Below are 17,180 nucleotides of genomic sequence, written 5' to 3'. Positions count from 1 at the left end.
TCTTTTGTCCTAACATTTGGTCTTTGACTCCAGTTCTGACACAGGGCTCCTAAATTCCTTGGAATTCCCTGGGCAATAGCAGTGATAAGAAGCTTAGCATTTTCAGCCCCATTCCCCGTTCTCCAGAGAGGGGAGAGGGGCTAGAAGTGGAGTTAATGATCAACCACGCCTATACGATGAAGCCTCCATAAAAATCCCAAAAGTATGGTGTTTGGAGAGCTTCTGGGATGGTGGATATGTGGAGGTGCTGAGAGAGTGGCGCAAGCCCAGAGAGGGACGGAAGCTCCTCACCCCTTCCCACCTACCTTGCCATATGCATCTCTTCCATCGAGCTGTTCCATAGTTATGTTCTTTTATAATAAACTGGTAATCTAGTAAGTAAAACCTTTCTCTGAGTTCTGTAAGTCGCTCTAGCAAATTAATCAAACCCAAGGAGCAGGCTCTGGAAATCTCTGATGTATAGCCCGTTGGTCAGAAGCACAGGTGACAACCTGGACTTGCAATTGACATCTGAAGTGGGGGTGGAGGGCAGTCTTGTGGGACTAAGTCCTTAGCCCGTGGATCTGATGATATCTCCAGGTAGATAGTGTTGGAATTGAGTTAACTTGTAGGACACCCAGCTGATGTCGCAGAGAATTGCTTGGTGTGGGACCCCCCCCCCCCCATATCTGGTGTCAAAAGTGTTGTGAGTGTGGTAGCCGTGTGAGAGTAAAGGAGAAACAGAAGAGGAAGACTGAGGTTTTCTAAAACACGTTCAGACAGAGATGAGGGACAGTGTCTGGCTGCCTTTGGAGGTTGGGCTTCCTACTGGGGGTCAGGGGTCTCCACCCAAGACAGAAGCAGTCAGAAACCAGGAGTGAGTCTTGGGAAACAGCAGGCTCCAGCCCTCTCTAAGTCGTCCTTTGAAAGAACCAAGACGACCTGGCCATCCAAGGCTGGCGTGTCTCTCTCTCTCTCTCTCTCTCTCTCTCTCTCTCTCTCTCTCTGTCTCACTGCAGTATAGTTCACAGTAAAGAAAGCACAGACTTTCAACTAAGACAGGCACCTAGTGGGTGTGAATTCTGGTTCCACCACCTACTAATTACATGGTCTTAGAAAAGTTAATTAATCTCATTAAGCCTCAGTTTCCTTCCTTTGTAAATTTGGGATAATATTACTTACATCATGTGCCAGTTGCTCTAGGATTGAAATAAGTACTGGTGGTAATGAACCATTTATTGATGCATTTTTAAGAACTCACAGGCTACCAGGTCAACAATTTGCTTCACAAATGTTAGTTTCTTTTTCTCTTTCCCTAAGCAAGGGAAAAAGTAATTCGTTTCATTTTCACTATCCTTAGAAGGGATGATAAAAGTCTTTTGCATTTACATTGGTGCCCAGATCATTAAGATTATTTGGAGAAAGATATTTATATGTATATGTGGGTATATACATATGTATATATACAAATTTATGAGTAGCTATGTACACACATACATTTATATATTACATCATATCATATATCATATTATAATACTGTAATCTGGTTTCCAGATGGATTTGCATCAGTTTAGAAAAAACAACAACAGGATAGTTAAAAATTGTGCAGTCATTTAAATAATTTTATATTCTGCTGGTGGGAGTGCCAATTAGTAAAATGTTTCTGAAATGCATTTTACTATATTTAGAGTCTTAAAATCTTTTCATATTTTGACCACTTCTAGAAATCTATCCTAAGTAAATATTAAAATTTAAACAAAGATTATGTTTTAAAAGAGTTTATTATGGCCATTATTTATAACAGAACTGTGAGAGATAAATATCTGTTGTTTATAAGCCACCCAGCCTATGGTATTCGGTTACAGCAGCCCAAGTGGACTAAGACAAAGTGAGTCTTTTCCTGTCACTTCTCCTTGAGTGGCTCTGGCTGAGCTGGATCAGGAGTCCCAGGTCCACCCTTTCCCTTGCCCAGACCTGCAGGACAAGGAACAATTAACCTCGCTGATGGAGACAGAAATGCTTTGTGAAGCACAGGGACAGGTTGAACAGCGAAGACCCTCCCCCTCAGCGCCCCTGCACAGGCAGGCAGGCCGCATCTCCCCAGGGTCCTGCGGAGAAGACTGCATGTCTCACAAGAGAGGGTCACCTTCGCAGTGGCTCAGAGCCTACAAGAAGCTCCTGGCTCCAGGACACTAGACTTATATTAGTTCACCCCCCCATTCACCCCACATTTAACAAATGTTTTGAGGATCTATTGCTATGTACAAACCATCTCAACTCCCAGTGGCTTAAAACAACAGCCGTGCAATTCGCTGTCGTAATTCTATGGGTTGACTAGACTCAGTTGGGCGTTCTGTTCCCCCTGGGGGCTGGCCTGCCCTGGAGCCTCCAGCTGCTGGCAGGGACAGCTGGAGGGCTGGGCCAAGCTGGGATTCTGGGGTGACTGGGCCTCTCCCTCTTCTCCATGGTTCTCCACATCGCTTTTCCACATGGATTTGCTAGCGGGCAGCCAGACTTCTTCCACAATGGCTCAGAGCTCCCCAAAGCACAAAAGAGGAGGCCACCAGGTCTCCTTATGGCCGAGAGCTGGAATGACAGCATCACTTCTGCCGCTTTCTACTCCTAGAGCGAGTCACAGGACCAGCCCAGATGTGGAGTGCAAGGGACTACACACAGCATGGAAAATGGGAGGAGTAGTGTCACCTGAGGAAACTGAGGCACAGAGAGACGGAGTCGCTCAAGTTCACACAGCTAGTAAGAGCTGGTACCTTGCCAAGATTCAAGATTCAAACTCAGGTCAGCCTCACTTCAAACTCACATTCTCAACGACTCTTAGACTGGTGGTAGGACACAATAAAGAGGGACGATAAATAACGGCTGCCCTGCACTAAGGCTCACAAATGGTGCTGGATTTTCGTTATGCTCAGAGCAACAGCAACAAGAAAGAGGGCCTCTGCGTGGGACAGATGGTGAAATAGAACAGATGAAAACACAGACCTGCTGAACTTGTATTTGGCTTCTATTCTATCAGGGATCATGGTCTCCAAACCATGAAGGGCAGAGCAAACGCCAGCCGGAGGGAGGCTGCGTCATGCTAGACTGTGAGTCAGAAGACCTGGGGTTTACCCTGGCCAGCTGCTGTAACGGGAGCACCCTCCCTCTGAGACTGTGTCCTCCTCTCTAAGGGGAGATGACGAAAACAAGCACATGGGTTGTTCTCGAGGTTAAACAAGAGGATGTTGTGAGGATTAACGACGTAACATGGATCTAGTACGGGGCTAGGCTCAACCAACGTTAACTTTTCTTGAGGAGACCACATGACCGTCGGATTTGAACAAATTATATTGCACAGGACGAGGAAAGTGCACAGAAGCCACTGAGGAATGTATGGTGTGCTTTAAAGAATGTGGGAAACAGCAAAAGTGCAAGAGGATGAAGGAGAAGCAAGTGTAGTCATGAGTTCCAAAAAGCAGAAGGTATTGCCACAAAATATAGACCAGAATATTTGATTTTGATCCTGGACAAGGTTCTAGGAGAAGCTTTTTTTTTTTTTTTTTTTTTTTGTGAGGAAGACCAGCCCTGAGCTAACATCCATGCCAATTCTCCTCTTTTTGCTGAGGAAGACTGGCCCTGGGCTAACATCTGTGCCCATCTTCCTCCACTTTATATGGGACGTGGCCAAAATGTGGCCTGACAAGCGGTTCATTGGTGCACATCCCGGGCCGCTAGCAGCAGAGCTCGCGCACTTAACCGCTACACCACGGGGCCGGCCCCGAGGAGAAGCTTTTAAAAGACGTAAATCATGATATGTCCATACAATGAAAAACTATACAATCATTAAAAATTATGTTGAAAAACCATATTTGATGACAAGGAAGAATATTCTCAATACACAAGTTATAAAACTGATGGCAGAACAGAATGTATATGCTTTTACCTTAATTTGGTTGAAAAAGTTCTAAGTGTGTCTCAGAAGAAGCACTGAGGGGGTTTTCCTCCTATGCCCTGGGGCTCCTTTGCTGGCTCCCTGCTCCTTGGCTCCCTGACATGAGCGCTCTGTTCACTCAGGGCCCATTTTGAGCCTTCCTCTCTCTCCTTAGGTGGCCTCATCTTTCCCGTGATTTTAAACACCATCCAGATGTCGAGGTCTCCAAGGTGCATGTCGACATCCATGTTCTTTTCTGCTTTCCAGACTGACACCCAACTGCCTGACTGTCTTTCAGTCCTCAAAAACGCCAGAGATAAATTAAAACAGAATTCTAAAAAAGTTCAAGTAACCCACACGAAGGCCAAAAAAGAGAAACAGAGGAATGAGAATCTGGATCTCTCACACATTGCTGGTGGGAATACAAAATGCTTGCAACAATTGCCAATGCACAATGGCCGATCTGGAAAATAGTTTGGCAGTTTCTTATGAAACTAAACATGCATTTACCATATGACCCAGCAATCAGTCTTAGGCATTTATCTCTGAGATATAAAATTTAGGTTCACACTGAAACCTGTACGTGAAAGTTCCTAGTAGCTTAATTGATAATAGCAAAATCCTGGAAACAACCAGATGTCTTCTTATGGGTGAATGGCTGAACAAACTCTGGTACATTCACACAGAGGAATATTACTCCACAATAAGAAGGTACACACAACAGGTTGGAAGGACTTCAAGGGCATTATGCTGAGTAAAAAAGTCAGTCTCAAAATGTTACCTATTATATAATTCCATTATACAACATTCTCAAAATAAAAATACTGACACAGAGAAGAGATTAGTGGTTTCTAGGGGATGGAGTGGGGGGTAGGTGCAAATAGAAAAAGGCAGCTTAAGGGGCTCTTTTTTGATGATAGGACAGTTCTGTACCTTGATCATGGTGGTGGATACAAGAATCTATTCTTGGGATAAAATTTCGTAGTACTGCGCACACACACACACACACACACACACAAATGAATGCAGGTATAAAAATGGTGAGTGAGCGTCTGTAGTCTAGTTGACAATCATACAGCCACATAAATTTCCTGGTTTTGCTCTGGTCCTACAGCTACACAGGATTCACCCCAGGGGGTGCTGGGTGAAGAGTACAGGAGACTCTTTGTACTATATTAGCTACTTCCTGTGAGTCTATAATTACTTCAAAGTAAAAAGTTATCAAAAATAAACATAGATCTTTTGTAGTTATTTTCTAATTGTGAAAATAATTCATGATTGTAATCTTTAGGGGTTATTTGCCTCCAAGCAACAGAAACTAATTTAAGCTGATTTATGCTAACAAGGGGGGTTATTACAAGGCTATAGGACCTCAAAGACAGCCTTGATGCCAGGTCGTAGGAAAGGGCTAAAACAGGATCTGCAAGGACTTTAGGGTCCAGGGCCATCTCTTGTCCTTTTGCTCTCTTTAATCCCTCTTTCTTTGTCCCCAGGATGTCTATCCACCATCTTCTTTTCAATGTCCGAATTGGGCATTCTGAGAAAGAGCATCTGGCTGGCCCAGTGGTCTCTGGTCTCCACTCCAGCCCAATCAGCTATGGTCCACCCTTGTGATTTGGGAGATGGTTCTCAAAGAAAATGAGGAGTCACAAGTTGGCCAGATGCCCCAAAAGGTGACTATTATAGGAAACTAGCAAAACACATGAAAGAACAACAAAAATGACCCAGAATCCCACCAACCAGTTGGCACAACTCAAGTCATCTGAGGAGAGATTAATCACGGGCCATTTACAACGGTGTGGGCAGGATGTGAGGAGCCCCAAAGATGGTGCAGACCCCTGGAGTTGATAACAGCAAGGCCCCTTTACTCACTAGGCCAGGAGAGGTGCAGGGCAGCAGTTAGAACCTGCAGAAGCTGAGAGCTGTGGTGGGGGGACCCACCCAGCTGAGACCGCCTTGCAGGGAGAGACATGGGGAGCACATTCCCGACTTTACTCTCTTCCCTCCATCCATGCGCCTGCCATTGGTGGAAGCCAACCAGAAGCCAGAGGTCAAGAGGCCCACATAGGTCAGCCTCCAGGGCACAGAACAGGTGGAGAAAGGTGGAGAGTGGATCTGGAGGGGCGAACAGAAGATATTCAGCACATTAGATAACCTGCGATAGAATTTGGTTTATAAAAGACATCATTGGTAGCAGACCTTAGATTTAGTTTCACAGCCTGCCTTTTTCAGGGAGCGTCATAGTGTGAACATTTTTTCCATGCCTCCAGAAACACTATTTCAAATGACGGATTAACATACCATTATCTGGCTGTGACAATGCGCCATTCTCTTATTTAGCATTCGGGTTGTTTCTGGTGTTTCATCCTGAGCCCTTAGGTTCGGTAATGGGTCTGCTCAGAACACCACACTGTACTTTTCTCACAGCCGTTCTCACTCTGCAGTGTAATGGTTTGCTGTCTGTCCACCTCCCTCCTAGACCATGACATCCTTGAGTTCCTTCATCTCTGAAGCCCCAGCTCGTCGCACAGAGGAGCCTTCAACAAGTATTTCCTGGAGAAAAAAATGAATGAGTGACTAGCCAGCTAAGCGAAGGCTGGATACTAACACAGTGTTATGAATTCCTCTTGTCTCTAATGAACGCCAGGGGTGCTGATGAATGTGCCCACATATGCCACCCCAGCTTGGTGAGGAGGCAGCCAGCTACTCAGGAAAGGGGCTGGGCTTTGAGAATCGTCAGACTTGGATTTGACTCATGGCTCACATACTTCCCAGGTTTTAAGAGCAAGTCACTTAATATCTCTCTGCCTCAGTTCCCTCTTTGCAAAATGGGGATGCTAGGGTTCTTATGGGGTTTTACCCAGTGTTTCTAATCCTTGCAACCCTGTAGGCATTACTCTCTCTCCATTCTCAGTAGCCATTATTACCTGAGAATTTGTTAGGCAATTGCATAGAGGTAGAAAAGGGGAAAAATGAAAAAAAAAAAAAAAAGTTAAGCTAAGTTCTTGATCAAGGAAAGTCTAAGATTACAATGGAAAGAAACAAAGGACAGAGTCACCAGAAGGAGACAAGGGAGTGAAATTGTGACTGAGGTCTCCCTTTGCCAAGACACACACATCTGTCACTTGCACCTCTAGTTTCTACAAACACTTTATTGTTCAATATTTACCAAATCCACCTCTTGGAAAAGCCCTGATTCACCTGAGGAAATCTTATCCTGTGAGATGTTTTTATAGTGCAAGCTTAACGATCAAATAAAACAAGGGAAAATTTTCTCCCAGCTTAAAATTAAGAGTCGGCAGGACCTCAGAAATTTTAAGCTGGGAGCAAATTCTCACTGGTTTTATTAGGGCAATTAGAGGATTATTTGGACCCCTGTTTCTGTTAACCATTTCCTTCTGTTAATGTCTGACTCCTTCATTCCTGGTTTCACTCCCATCTCAAATTGCATTTCAAGCTTTTGGAGGGATGGTCTATTTCTGGTTGGTCCTTCCTCCTGGTAAGCTTACGTGCCCCCTGGGCCCTCCTCCCTGGCCGGCACAGAACTCCACCTTTTTGTCCCCCAGCTCTGTGAGACTGCTGGCAAGTCCACTCCACCTCTGCGCAGCTGCCCTCTGCTTGCTTTCTGGGCCTCTCACTCCATGCAGTCGGGACTGAGCGATGCCGTGAAGCCTGGAAGGCGGAACAGAGTGTCGGCTGCCTTCTCCACCGTCCCCTTTTCCTCTGGCCCCTCAGGTCTTGGCAGTGAATGTTGGCTTTCTTTCCTTTGTCTTTTATTTCCCATTTAGGGGGAAAAAAAATCAAATAAGCCATATTTTTCTTGCACTAACACAATTCCCAGTGGATTCCTGCATGCTGCCCTGGCCTCCTGGTTCCTTCGCCTCCTCAACTCCACCCACTCACATGGCCTGACGCTAGACTTTGTCACAAGCGAACACTGTAGCACTCCTGAAACCTCAAACTCACACTCAGCACCCCCTTATATCCTCACAGCTCGCTCGCTCTGTACTCTCGTGTCAACAACTCTCCTCCCCAAATGGGACTTCTAATCTGCAGCCTTGTGTCTTTCCACTTCCCGGAACCCTCCACACTTCTACTTCCTGCCTCGCCAAGCCTAAATTTCACTATAACTGCTCCTTCGGGAGCCCCCTAACTTTCCTTGCTCATTTCTCCCTCTGGCAGAACCCCAACTATGATGAAACCCAACCACCCCTCGCCCTACATCCGTTGCCAGACATCACTGGAGAGACCGCTGAATGCACTCCTTCCACATCAATTTAAATGGGCCCTTGACACAGCCTGACCATCTACCTGATGTCACTGCTGCATCCACTTTCCTCTCTCCTGTCGTCTGCCTCACAACCACGCTCACCTAAAACCTGCAACATCCTTTCCCCACTTCCCAACTCGCACCAAAATCGATAGATGAAATATATGTAGTCAAATGAGAACTCATCATCTTCCCAACACGGTCCCACCAATGTCCCTGCACGTGTACCCAGAAACATGCCCTCCCTCCTGTTACAATGATTGGCCTGTCCCTGCTCCTATCTGAAGCCATCTCAAGTCTAGGGAATTCCAGCCCCTCACGTGCTCAAGGGCTTCACTCCTGATGGCATCCCATTCTCTCCTACATTGTCAATTTCTCCCTCCTGCTAAACTCTGCTGTATACCATCTTCAGATAAACATGCAATTTCACACATCTTTCCAGTGGCCCTTGACCCCATTTCTGTACTCCACTTCCAAGTCTCATTGAAAAAGATGTCTCCGTTTACTGTTTGTATTTTTTTCACTGTCCCCACTCTGTCTTCAATCCAATCTAATGAAGCTTTTGCCCTGCTGTTTAACTGAAAAATCTTTTTTTTTTTTTTTGTGAGGAAGATCAGCCCTGAGCTAACATTCATGCCCATCTTCCTCCACTTTATGTGGGATGCCGCCACAGCATGGCCTGACAAGCAGTGCGTCGGTGCGTGCCCGGAATCTGAACCCTGGCTGCCAGCACCGGAGCCCACGCACTTAACCACTATGCCACGGGGCCGGCCCCTGAAAAGAGCCTTTTTAAAGTTGCCCATTATTTTCCATGTTTCCATACCCAAAAGGCCCTCTGTCCTCCATCTCTCAGCAGCGTGTGCCATGGTTGATCACTCCTTCATTAGAACAGCGCTTCTCCAGATGGTGAGACACTGCTCTCGCCCGTGTTCTCCTCTCCCTCCTCACTTGGCAGCTCCCTCCCCTCTCAGTCCTCTCAACATTGGGACCCCAAGGTTCTGGCCTCATCAGGTTTCTTCTCTAGCTACACTTTGTCCCTAGGTAACTGTACTGGGTTGAATAGGGTCCCCACCAGATTCACATCTACCTGGAACCTGTGAATGTGGCCTTATTTGGAAATAGGGTCTTTGCAGATGTAATCAATTAAGATGAGGTCATACTGGAGTAGGCTGGGCCCTTATCCAATGACTGGTGTCCTTATAAGGAGAGGGAGATTTGGACACAGACAGACACAAGGGAGAAGGTCATGTGACGACTACAGCAGAAATTGGGAGTGAAGTAGCTGCAAGCGAAGGAAAGCCAATGATGCCAAAGATTGGCCAGAAGCTGGAAGAGTCCAGGAAGGATTCTCCCCTAGAGCTTTCAGAGGGAGCATGCAGAGATGACATCTTGATTTCAGACTTCTGGCCTCCAGCACCGTGAGTGAATACTTTTCTGTTGTTTTAAGCCACCCAGTTTGTGGCACTTTGTTATGGCAACCACAGGAAACTAACACAGTAATCCTAGCCAGCCCCACGACTTCATCTACCATCTCTGCACTATGATTCTGAAATATCTAACTCCAATCCAAACTTGATATCTCAGTCCCACACAGGACTATCTGGCCGTCTGCTTGGAGTCACCTCTTGGATGTCAAAAGGCATCTCAAATTTAACGTGGCCAAAAGAGAACTACTGATTGCCTCTAAATCTGCTCCCCTAAGTCTTCCCCCTACTCAGTAAATGAAACCCATGCAAATTCTCAGCCCGAACTCACCAAGTTCTCTCATATCTTAGCTCTACCATCTTTAATGCTAAAACCCTAATCCAGACCACCGTTATTCCTCAAGTGAACCATGATCCTTCACCTTGACCATCATCCCTCACCTCAACTACTTCCTGTGTCCCAGCTTCTGCCCTTACTCTTCACACACAGGGCACCCAGATACAGCTGCTAGTTTTACAGAAAATAATCAGATTTGGCCACTCTCAATAATCTTGTGGTAAAAGGCAAACTCTTTATGAAGAATATCAGGCCATGTGCTGCCACTTTCTGCCCTCCTGACTACCATAATGGTTTTTTCTCTGTCTCCTCACTAGGTTAAGCTGGTTCCAACCTCGGTGCCCAGGTATTTGGTCTTTATTCTTCTTCAAATGCTCCCCTCAGGTCATTGCTGGCTCCCTCCTCCTCATTGCTCAGGTGTCTTCAGAGGGGCCCCGCCGGAGCAGGCAGCTGAAGCAGCCCCTCGGTGCCACGTTCCTATGTTGTCTTCTTCATAGCCCCTGGCCGTGTGTCTGAAATGATCTTCCTTACTTCTTTACTTACTTCAGTCACTCTCCGTCTACTGGAACGATGCTTCCTGGGGACAAAGACTCAGCTTTGTTTCTGTGGCATCTCTGCCCCTAGACCAGAGCCTGGACTCTGTTAGATGGAAGGTTCTCAATATTCATTTGTTCACTGAAGGACAAAGTCCATTATGAGCAGATACTATGAAACTGGACTTACTCTTTGAATATACAGTTCCACTGGAAGAACAAGAAGAAAAAACTCCACTTGTACAGTGTTTTCCCTGGACCTTGACTTCGAGAAGTGCTTCCTCTGAGAGCCTCCAAAACCAACAAGATAAAAGCCGGGACTGTACACTGTCAAGGGCACCACTGCCACATCTGGTGGCCAGCTCTGCCCACAGCACTTCCAGCCCACACCTTGCCCAGCATTAGGGGTAGGTGTAGACCCCATCAACAAGGGTAGTTCTCTCCCTGTGAATAAACCATCTCTCTGGGTCACTACAGAGCATTTATAGGGTGCTTGATGTTTACACAGTACTCTGTTCTATTTTATTGAAGGTGGCAAGGTCCAGAGCAAACACACATGTGTAGATACAAACGTTGAATCAGGAAACCTTGGATTTGTTCCTAGGTTGTCTTCTGACTTACATGATTTTTATAAAGGGCATTGGATGTCTTGATGCATATAGAGTAAAAGTTGCCCTTGCTTTACTACACAGGGAGGTTGCAAAACCAAATGAGACTGTTTGTGAAATGTCTCAGCTACTTATAATAACAGGATGTACTTTTAGTTCCAGTATAGTATCACCAAAGATGTCAGTTTCAATAAACCCACTTTCTAGAATAGAAAACTATGGCAACCGTAATTTGATTTCAGGCTGGAGTGCCCATGGGTGCCTCGTCACCTGGTGAGCGCAGGGCTTTCTTCCGCATTGATCAAGAAGGCTTGTGGCAGTGACGGGGCCTCAGGAGTCCCTTCCCCCGGCAATGTCTCTTCAGCTCTCCACACTCAAGTACCCTGGCACAGCCCTCCTTCCAAATGAGTCCTACTTGTTTATCTTTTCTGTGTGAGTGTCCCTTTGCCCGTTCCTTTTCATTTCATACCACTATTCTTCTCTTTGCTGCAGTCCTGGACTTCAGACGTTGTCTCTTACACAGGCCCCCTGCCAACAATCTATTCCTTCCATATACTCTGCCCAGTGTGATGCATGGTTATCACTAGATTAATATTCCCAAAATACTGCTTGGTGTGCTTCTCGCTTGCTCTAAAACTTGCTGTGGCTCCACGTGCTTAAGGAATAACATCTAAACTCCTTAGCGGTGACCGTAATCTGTAAATAAGATTGCCTTTCCTGCTTTATCATTTCCTATTTCTCCCCCTGGACCCCTTTCCACCTTTGCACACTCTCCGTGTGTTGACATTTCTCCTCCCCTCTCGCTTGCCCTCATCGACAACACCTAGATGACGTTGTTCCCATCTGTACTCAAGATCCAACCAATAACAACCTCTTCCAGTCTCAGCTCTACAACTCCATTGACAGTCAATCAGGCACTGCCTCAGTTAGTGCGACTGTGTGTGTGTGTGTGTGTGTGTGTGTGTATTTTCTCTCCAATAAGATTATAGCTCTTTAAAAGGAGACACAGTGCCTCATCCAGTATTTCGTCAATTCTAAGACACACCTCTTTCGGCATTTTAAGAACTCTGAAATCGGGATATGTCTTAAAATCGATGCGTGTCATAGTTTAACTGTCAGGGCATTTCTTGTGTGGCAGTAAATAAAATAACTGCGCCAATCAACTGTGTCTTAGGTTCGAGGAAAGGCGATGCTTGTTTAGATTCCCTGCAGCTTCTAGCAGAGGTCTTGCACATGGAAGGTGATATTTACATGTCTTAGTGATGGTCTGCTGAACAGATATGCCTTCAGGTGACCAGCACAGAAGCAGGTTCTGGATATATGAGAGCCCACGGGACAGCCACTACAAACCGCCGGTGTACAAACCACCAGTGCTTCGAAGTGGAAATGCAAATGAAACCCTAAGGGAGCAGGCATTCGGGGCTCTGGCTGCTCCTTCAGCCTTACAGGTACACGGCAGCCTGTGGACCAGGTGCCTGCTGGGGAAGGAGTCACAGAAGGATTGGGACACCCCAGTGAAAGAGGGACATGTGTCACACCAGGTAGGACAACAGATAGGATGCAGCTGAGGAGCTGCCCATGGAGTCCCCTGGGAGATGGGCCAAAGTTGTCTAGATTCAAATCGGTCCAGGAAGGCTGGAGGAATATGTCGGCAAGACACAGCACATTGCTGGCTGAATGCACACGTGCATCAATGTGACTCCACCTGTGGTTGTGATCACTGTGGAAGCAGGCTGCTTCAGCTCCATGCATTCAGGGTTGGTTAACAAAGCTGTGGGCCTGGCCAGTCTGATAAATAAAAGGCCACTAAATGATTTAGCATCTGTGTGGGAGAAGGCAGGGAAGTGACGGGGCACCTAACAGAACAAGAGGTAGAAGCCTGCAGACCAATTTGCCAACAGTGGCTGAAACCAGGAGAGGTTTCGCCCATTTCAATAGAGGATGTGAGGGTCCTGCAGTAAAACCTCAGAGGGCTAGATCGTCCAACCTTATGAGCTCTTGAAACTGGCCCACAGGGCTCCCTTCTTGGACAGGGCCCACACTAAGGACAAATTGCTCTGAGTAAAATCAAGATTGAGGAGAATAGGGGTAACAGAAGTGAAGAAAAGAGAATGCCCGGATAATTGAGAAGCAAGCCAATAAATGTCACCAAGCCAACTGCTACATGAAAACAACAGAAGGATCTCTAAGTTAAAAAAAAAAATGCAATTAGAACAAAGCTTCTTGTAAAAGTTCAGGAAAAATAACTTCATATAAAAATTAACAGCAGAAAAATATCCAGAGCAAATCTCATGCAAAGTTACTATTTAGAAAAAGAGGGAAAGGAGTAGAACAGCATCCCTACAAAGAGTAGAGCACCCTGGAAAGAGGTGCTCACTGAACAGGGCAAGGCTGCAACGGACTGCATGCATTTTCTGTTGCTGCATAACAAATCACTACAGACTTAGCAAGTAAACATGTTTATTATCTAACAGTTTTCATGGGCCAGGAGTCCAAGTACAGGTTAGCTGGGTCCTCTGCTCGGGGTCTCATGAGGCTGAAATCAAGGTGTTGGCTGGGGCTGTGATCTTATCTGAGGCTCAGAGGCCTCCTCCAAGCTCACTGGTTGTTGGTAGGATTCAATTCCTTCTGGGCGTAGAACTAAGACCTCAGCTCCTAGAGGCTGCCTGTTGTTCCCAGCTACATGACCCTCTCCACAACATGGCAGTTTGACTTTTCAGGACCAGTGCGAGAGTGTCACTTGCTGCTTTGAATTGCTCTGACTTTTTTGTCTCTGACCTTTAGACTCTCATTTAAATGAGTCTACTGACTAGGTCAGGCCCACCTAGGATACTCTCCTTCTTGATGAACTTAAAGCCAACTGATTAGGAATCTTAATTACAACTGAAAAGTCCCCTCATCTTTGCCATAAAATGCAACCTAATCATGGGAATAATATCCCTTATATTCACAAGTCCTGCCCACAGTCAAGGGAAGGGGATTATACATGGCATATACCCCAGGTGGCTGGACTCTTGGGGGCTATCTTGGAAGATATTTCAGAAAAAGCTAAAATACATTAATAAAATGACAAAAGATGAAAAAGAACCACATAAATCAAAATTAGAAAATCTCAGAATCAAGTTGACAGAAATGAAAAAGAACTAGAAACAAACCATCTTAGAAATGAAGACCAAATTAGAAGAAACACAAAAACAAATAAATATAACAGATAATGACAATAAAAAATAGAAAAGAAGGAAAATTTTGAAAAATCCAAAAAAGATAAAGAAAAATGTGGAATTATTTGAGAGTGTGAAAAATATTGAAGATAGACAAAGAAGATCCAACACATCAATAACAGGAGTCCCTGAAGAAAAAAACCAAAGCAAGGGATCAGAACAAATACTAAAAACTATAATTCAAGAGAATGTTTCTGAAATAAGAAAGATTTAAAACTACATATTGAAAGAGAACATAATGTACCTGGGAATAATGACCCAAAAAGATCAATACCAAAGTATATTCTAGTAAAATTAAGGGACTTTAAGGAAAAAGAAAAAATAAACCTTGAGTATCTAGATAAAAAAAAGAAAGTGATTTATAATGAATACTGAGTTATTGTCAGACTTTTCAACAGCAATTCTTTATGCCACAGAGTAATATATTTGAGGTATTCAAGGAAAGGTGGGAACAATGGATTTTATACTGACCAAAAATACTCTTATGTATGAAGAGCACACCTTTTTGTCAGCATGCAAGAACTCAGGAAATAGTGTTCCCTTGAGCTCTTCTTAAGGAATCTACTAGAGAATGAGCTTCAGACAACTAAGTATCTGCAAACATCAATATAAGGACTGTGGTGAGTATTAAATATATAGTTACTCATAAAACTAAGACAAGTGAGAGTTAAAAAGGAGAGATTATAGAATGTGATGACTTTTGATTTGACAATATAAATATAATATAATCATAAATACAGGGAGAATGGAGATAGCATTATATGCAGACAAACTTTTTAAGTGTTTTCAATAATCATAGTTAATGTGGCAGTTTTAGTATTGTTGTGCTGAGACTGTAGTATGTGCATTGTGGGATTAAGGAAATGAGAAATTATGGGATATTCTAATTCTATTATTCTCCATATCACTGAGAACCAGGATTCTCAGTGTGGAAGAAAGAAGTTACAGACGGAATATAGAAACAGTTAAGTAAAAATCTTGTTCTCAATTTGACTTGAAAAATTCTGCATGAACTCAAGATCTACAGATAGATGGTGGATAAATAGACAGATATCTCCATAAATAAACATATAAAATTTCATACATATATAGACAAAACTCTGGAAACAATGACCAACCAGAATGCAATGATCTTCCAAAGCCTCTAGATTGTAGTCTCCATTAAAAGAAACCAGAGATTCTAGGAGAAATGGCTGATTCTGGATTGGAGGTAGGAAATGTACTAGAAGAGTCTGGAATATCTTGAGATCTCAAATAGCAAAGAACTACCAAAGACTATTAAGGTCATGGCAGAATGACTCAAGAGTTCCCACTGGCCAAAGATGGGACAATTTGCAGCTCAATAAATGTGGGAATTGTAGTGGATTGAAACACATCAAATTTGTTTAAGTCTATAAATTCATAATGATATTTAAATAAAAACTAATTGATCACCTTCTGAGGAGGACAGGCACCCAATTTATTATCTTGAAAACTGAGTAAACAAAAGCAAAGAATCCAGCATTTACCCTGTCTGTTCTATATGAACAGTACCCCTGGACAACAAAATAGTAGATGAAGGATGGATCCTCTTCTAAATTATTATAGCTAACAAAGATTTTTAAACTGTATAATTAGAATATCACCAGTTTGCAACTCCAGATGAATGAATAGATCTGAGCATTCAGCATCAATAGCTGCTAAATCGAAATAGAGCAAAAACCAGTCCCTCCTGAACAAAAGTACATCACTTACAGTTTTTGCCAAAGGAATGGAATCTGAGTCTGATCAAGCTGCTGGACTCAGCTGCCAATTTGCAGGACACGACGAGGTGGAGGAAAATGTAGAGCTGCACCATAAGTATGCAGTCAGCAAAATCCTGAATTAGGAAACTTTACAGGTCAAATGGCCAAAGTTCTTCAACAGGTAAATTGTCCAAGTAAAAGACACGGATGGAGAGCGTATCAGTTTCCTATTGTTGCTGTAATAAATTATGACAAAGGTGGTGGCTTAAAACAACGCCGAGTTTATTACCTAACTGTTCTGGAGGTCAGAGTCTAAAACGTCAGGGCTGCATTCCCTCTGGAAGCTCAAGGCGAGGCTTTGTTTCTTTCTCTTTCCCACCTTCTAGAGGCTACCTGCGTTCCTCGGCTCAAGGTCCCTTCCTCCACCTTTTGTATGCTAATGAGATGACTGGTGGGTGGGGGCCCCTAGATAGCTTCAAGATGGGGGCTGGTCAACAGAAAGACCAAGGCAGGATTAAAGGGTTGGAACTTTCAGCCCCACCTCTCTACCTCCAGGGAGAGAGGGGCTGGAGATTGAATCAATCACCAATGGCCAATGAGTTAATTAATCATGCCTACGTAATGAAACTTCCATTAAACCTTTTAACAGTGAGATTTAGGGAGCTTCTGGGTTGGTGAGTACATTGAGGTGCCCGGAGGGTGGCCTGTCTGGAGAGTTCGTGGAAACTCCGTGCCACGCCCCCCGTGCACTCATTTTTCTTGCCCTATGCATCTCTTTCATTTGCATTTGGATACTTCTGAGTTGTATCCTTTATAATAAACTAAGTGTAAGTAAAGCATTTTGCTAAGTTCTATGAGCTGTTCTAGCAAATTATTAAACCCAAAGAGGGGGTGTGGTAACCCCTCGACTTTATAGCCAGTCAGTCAGAAGTAAGGGGCAACTTGGGACTTACCACTGGCATCTGAAGTGGGGGCAGTCTTGTGGGACTGAGCCCTTAACCTGCATTAACTGCAGTTAGTGTCAGAACTGAATTAAATTGCAGGACGCCCAGCTGGTACCTGGAGAGTTGGAGGATTGGTTGGTGTGGAGAGAACCCACACACTTGGTATCAGAAGTGTTCTGTGAATAGAAACAGATCATGGTACACACCTAGTTTGG

The 17,180-nt window shown here is 44.5% G+C and overlaps 1 long non-coding RNA gene across 1 annotated transcript; it reads right to left on the bottom strand.

Moving 5' to 3' along the window:
- Positions 1-5,582: 5,582 nt before the first annotated feature.
- LOC147918337 (uncharacterized) lies at positions 5,583-16,354 on the bottom strand. The gene is made up of 3 exons (XR_015553475.1): positions 16,032-16,354; positions 6,206-6,457; positions 5,583-6,019 (listed from the first exon to the last, which is right to left on the bottom strand). It is a non-coding gene; the product is annotated as an uncharacterized LOC147918337 (long non-coding RNA).
- Between the last annotated feature and the right edge of the window lie 826 nt (positions 16,355-17,180).

Source organism: Ceratotherium simum, chromosome 1 (genome assembly GCF_057802395.1).
Source record: "Ceratotherium simum simum isolate JZ-2026a chromosome 1, ASM5780239v1, whole genome shotgun sequence".
Taxonomy (NCBI): Eukaryota; Metazoa; Chordata; class Mammalia; order Perissodactyla; family Rhinocerotidae; genus Ceratotherium; species Ceratotherium simum.
Note: the sequence above shows the minus strand (reverse complement) of the source record. Positions and strands in the feature narration are given on the sequence as shown.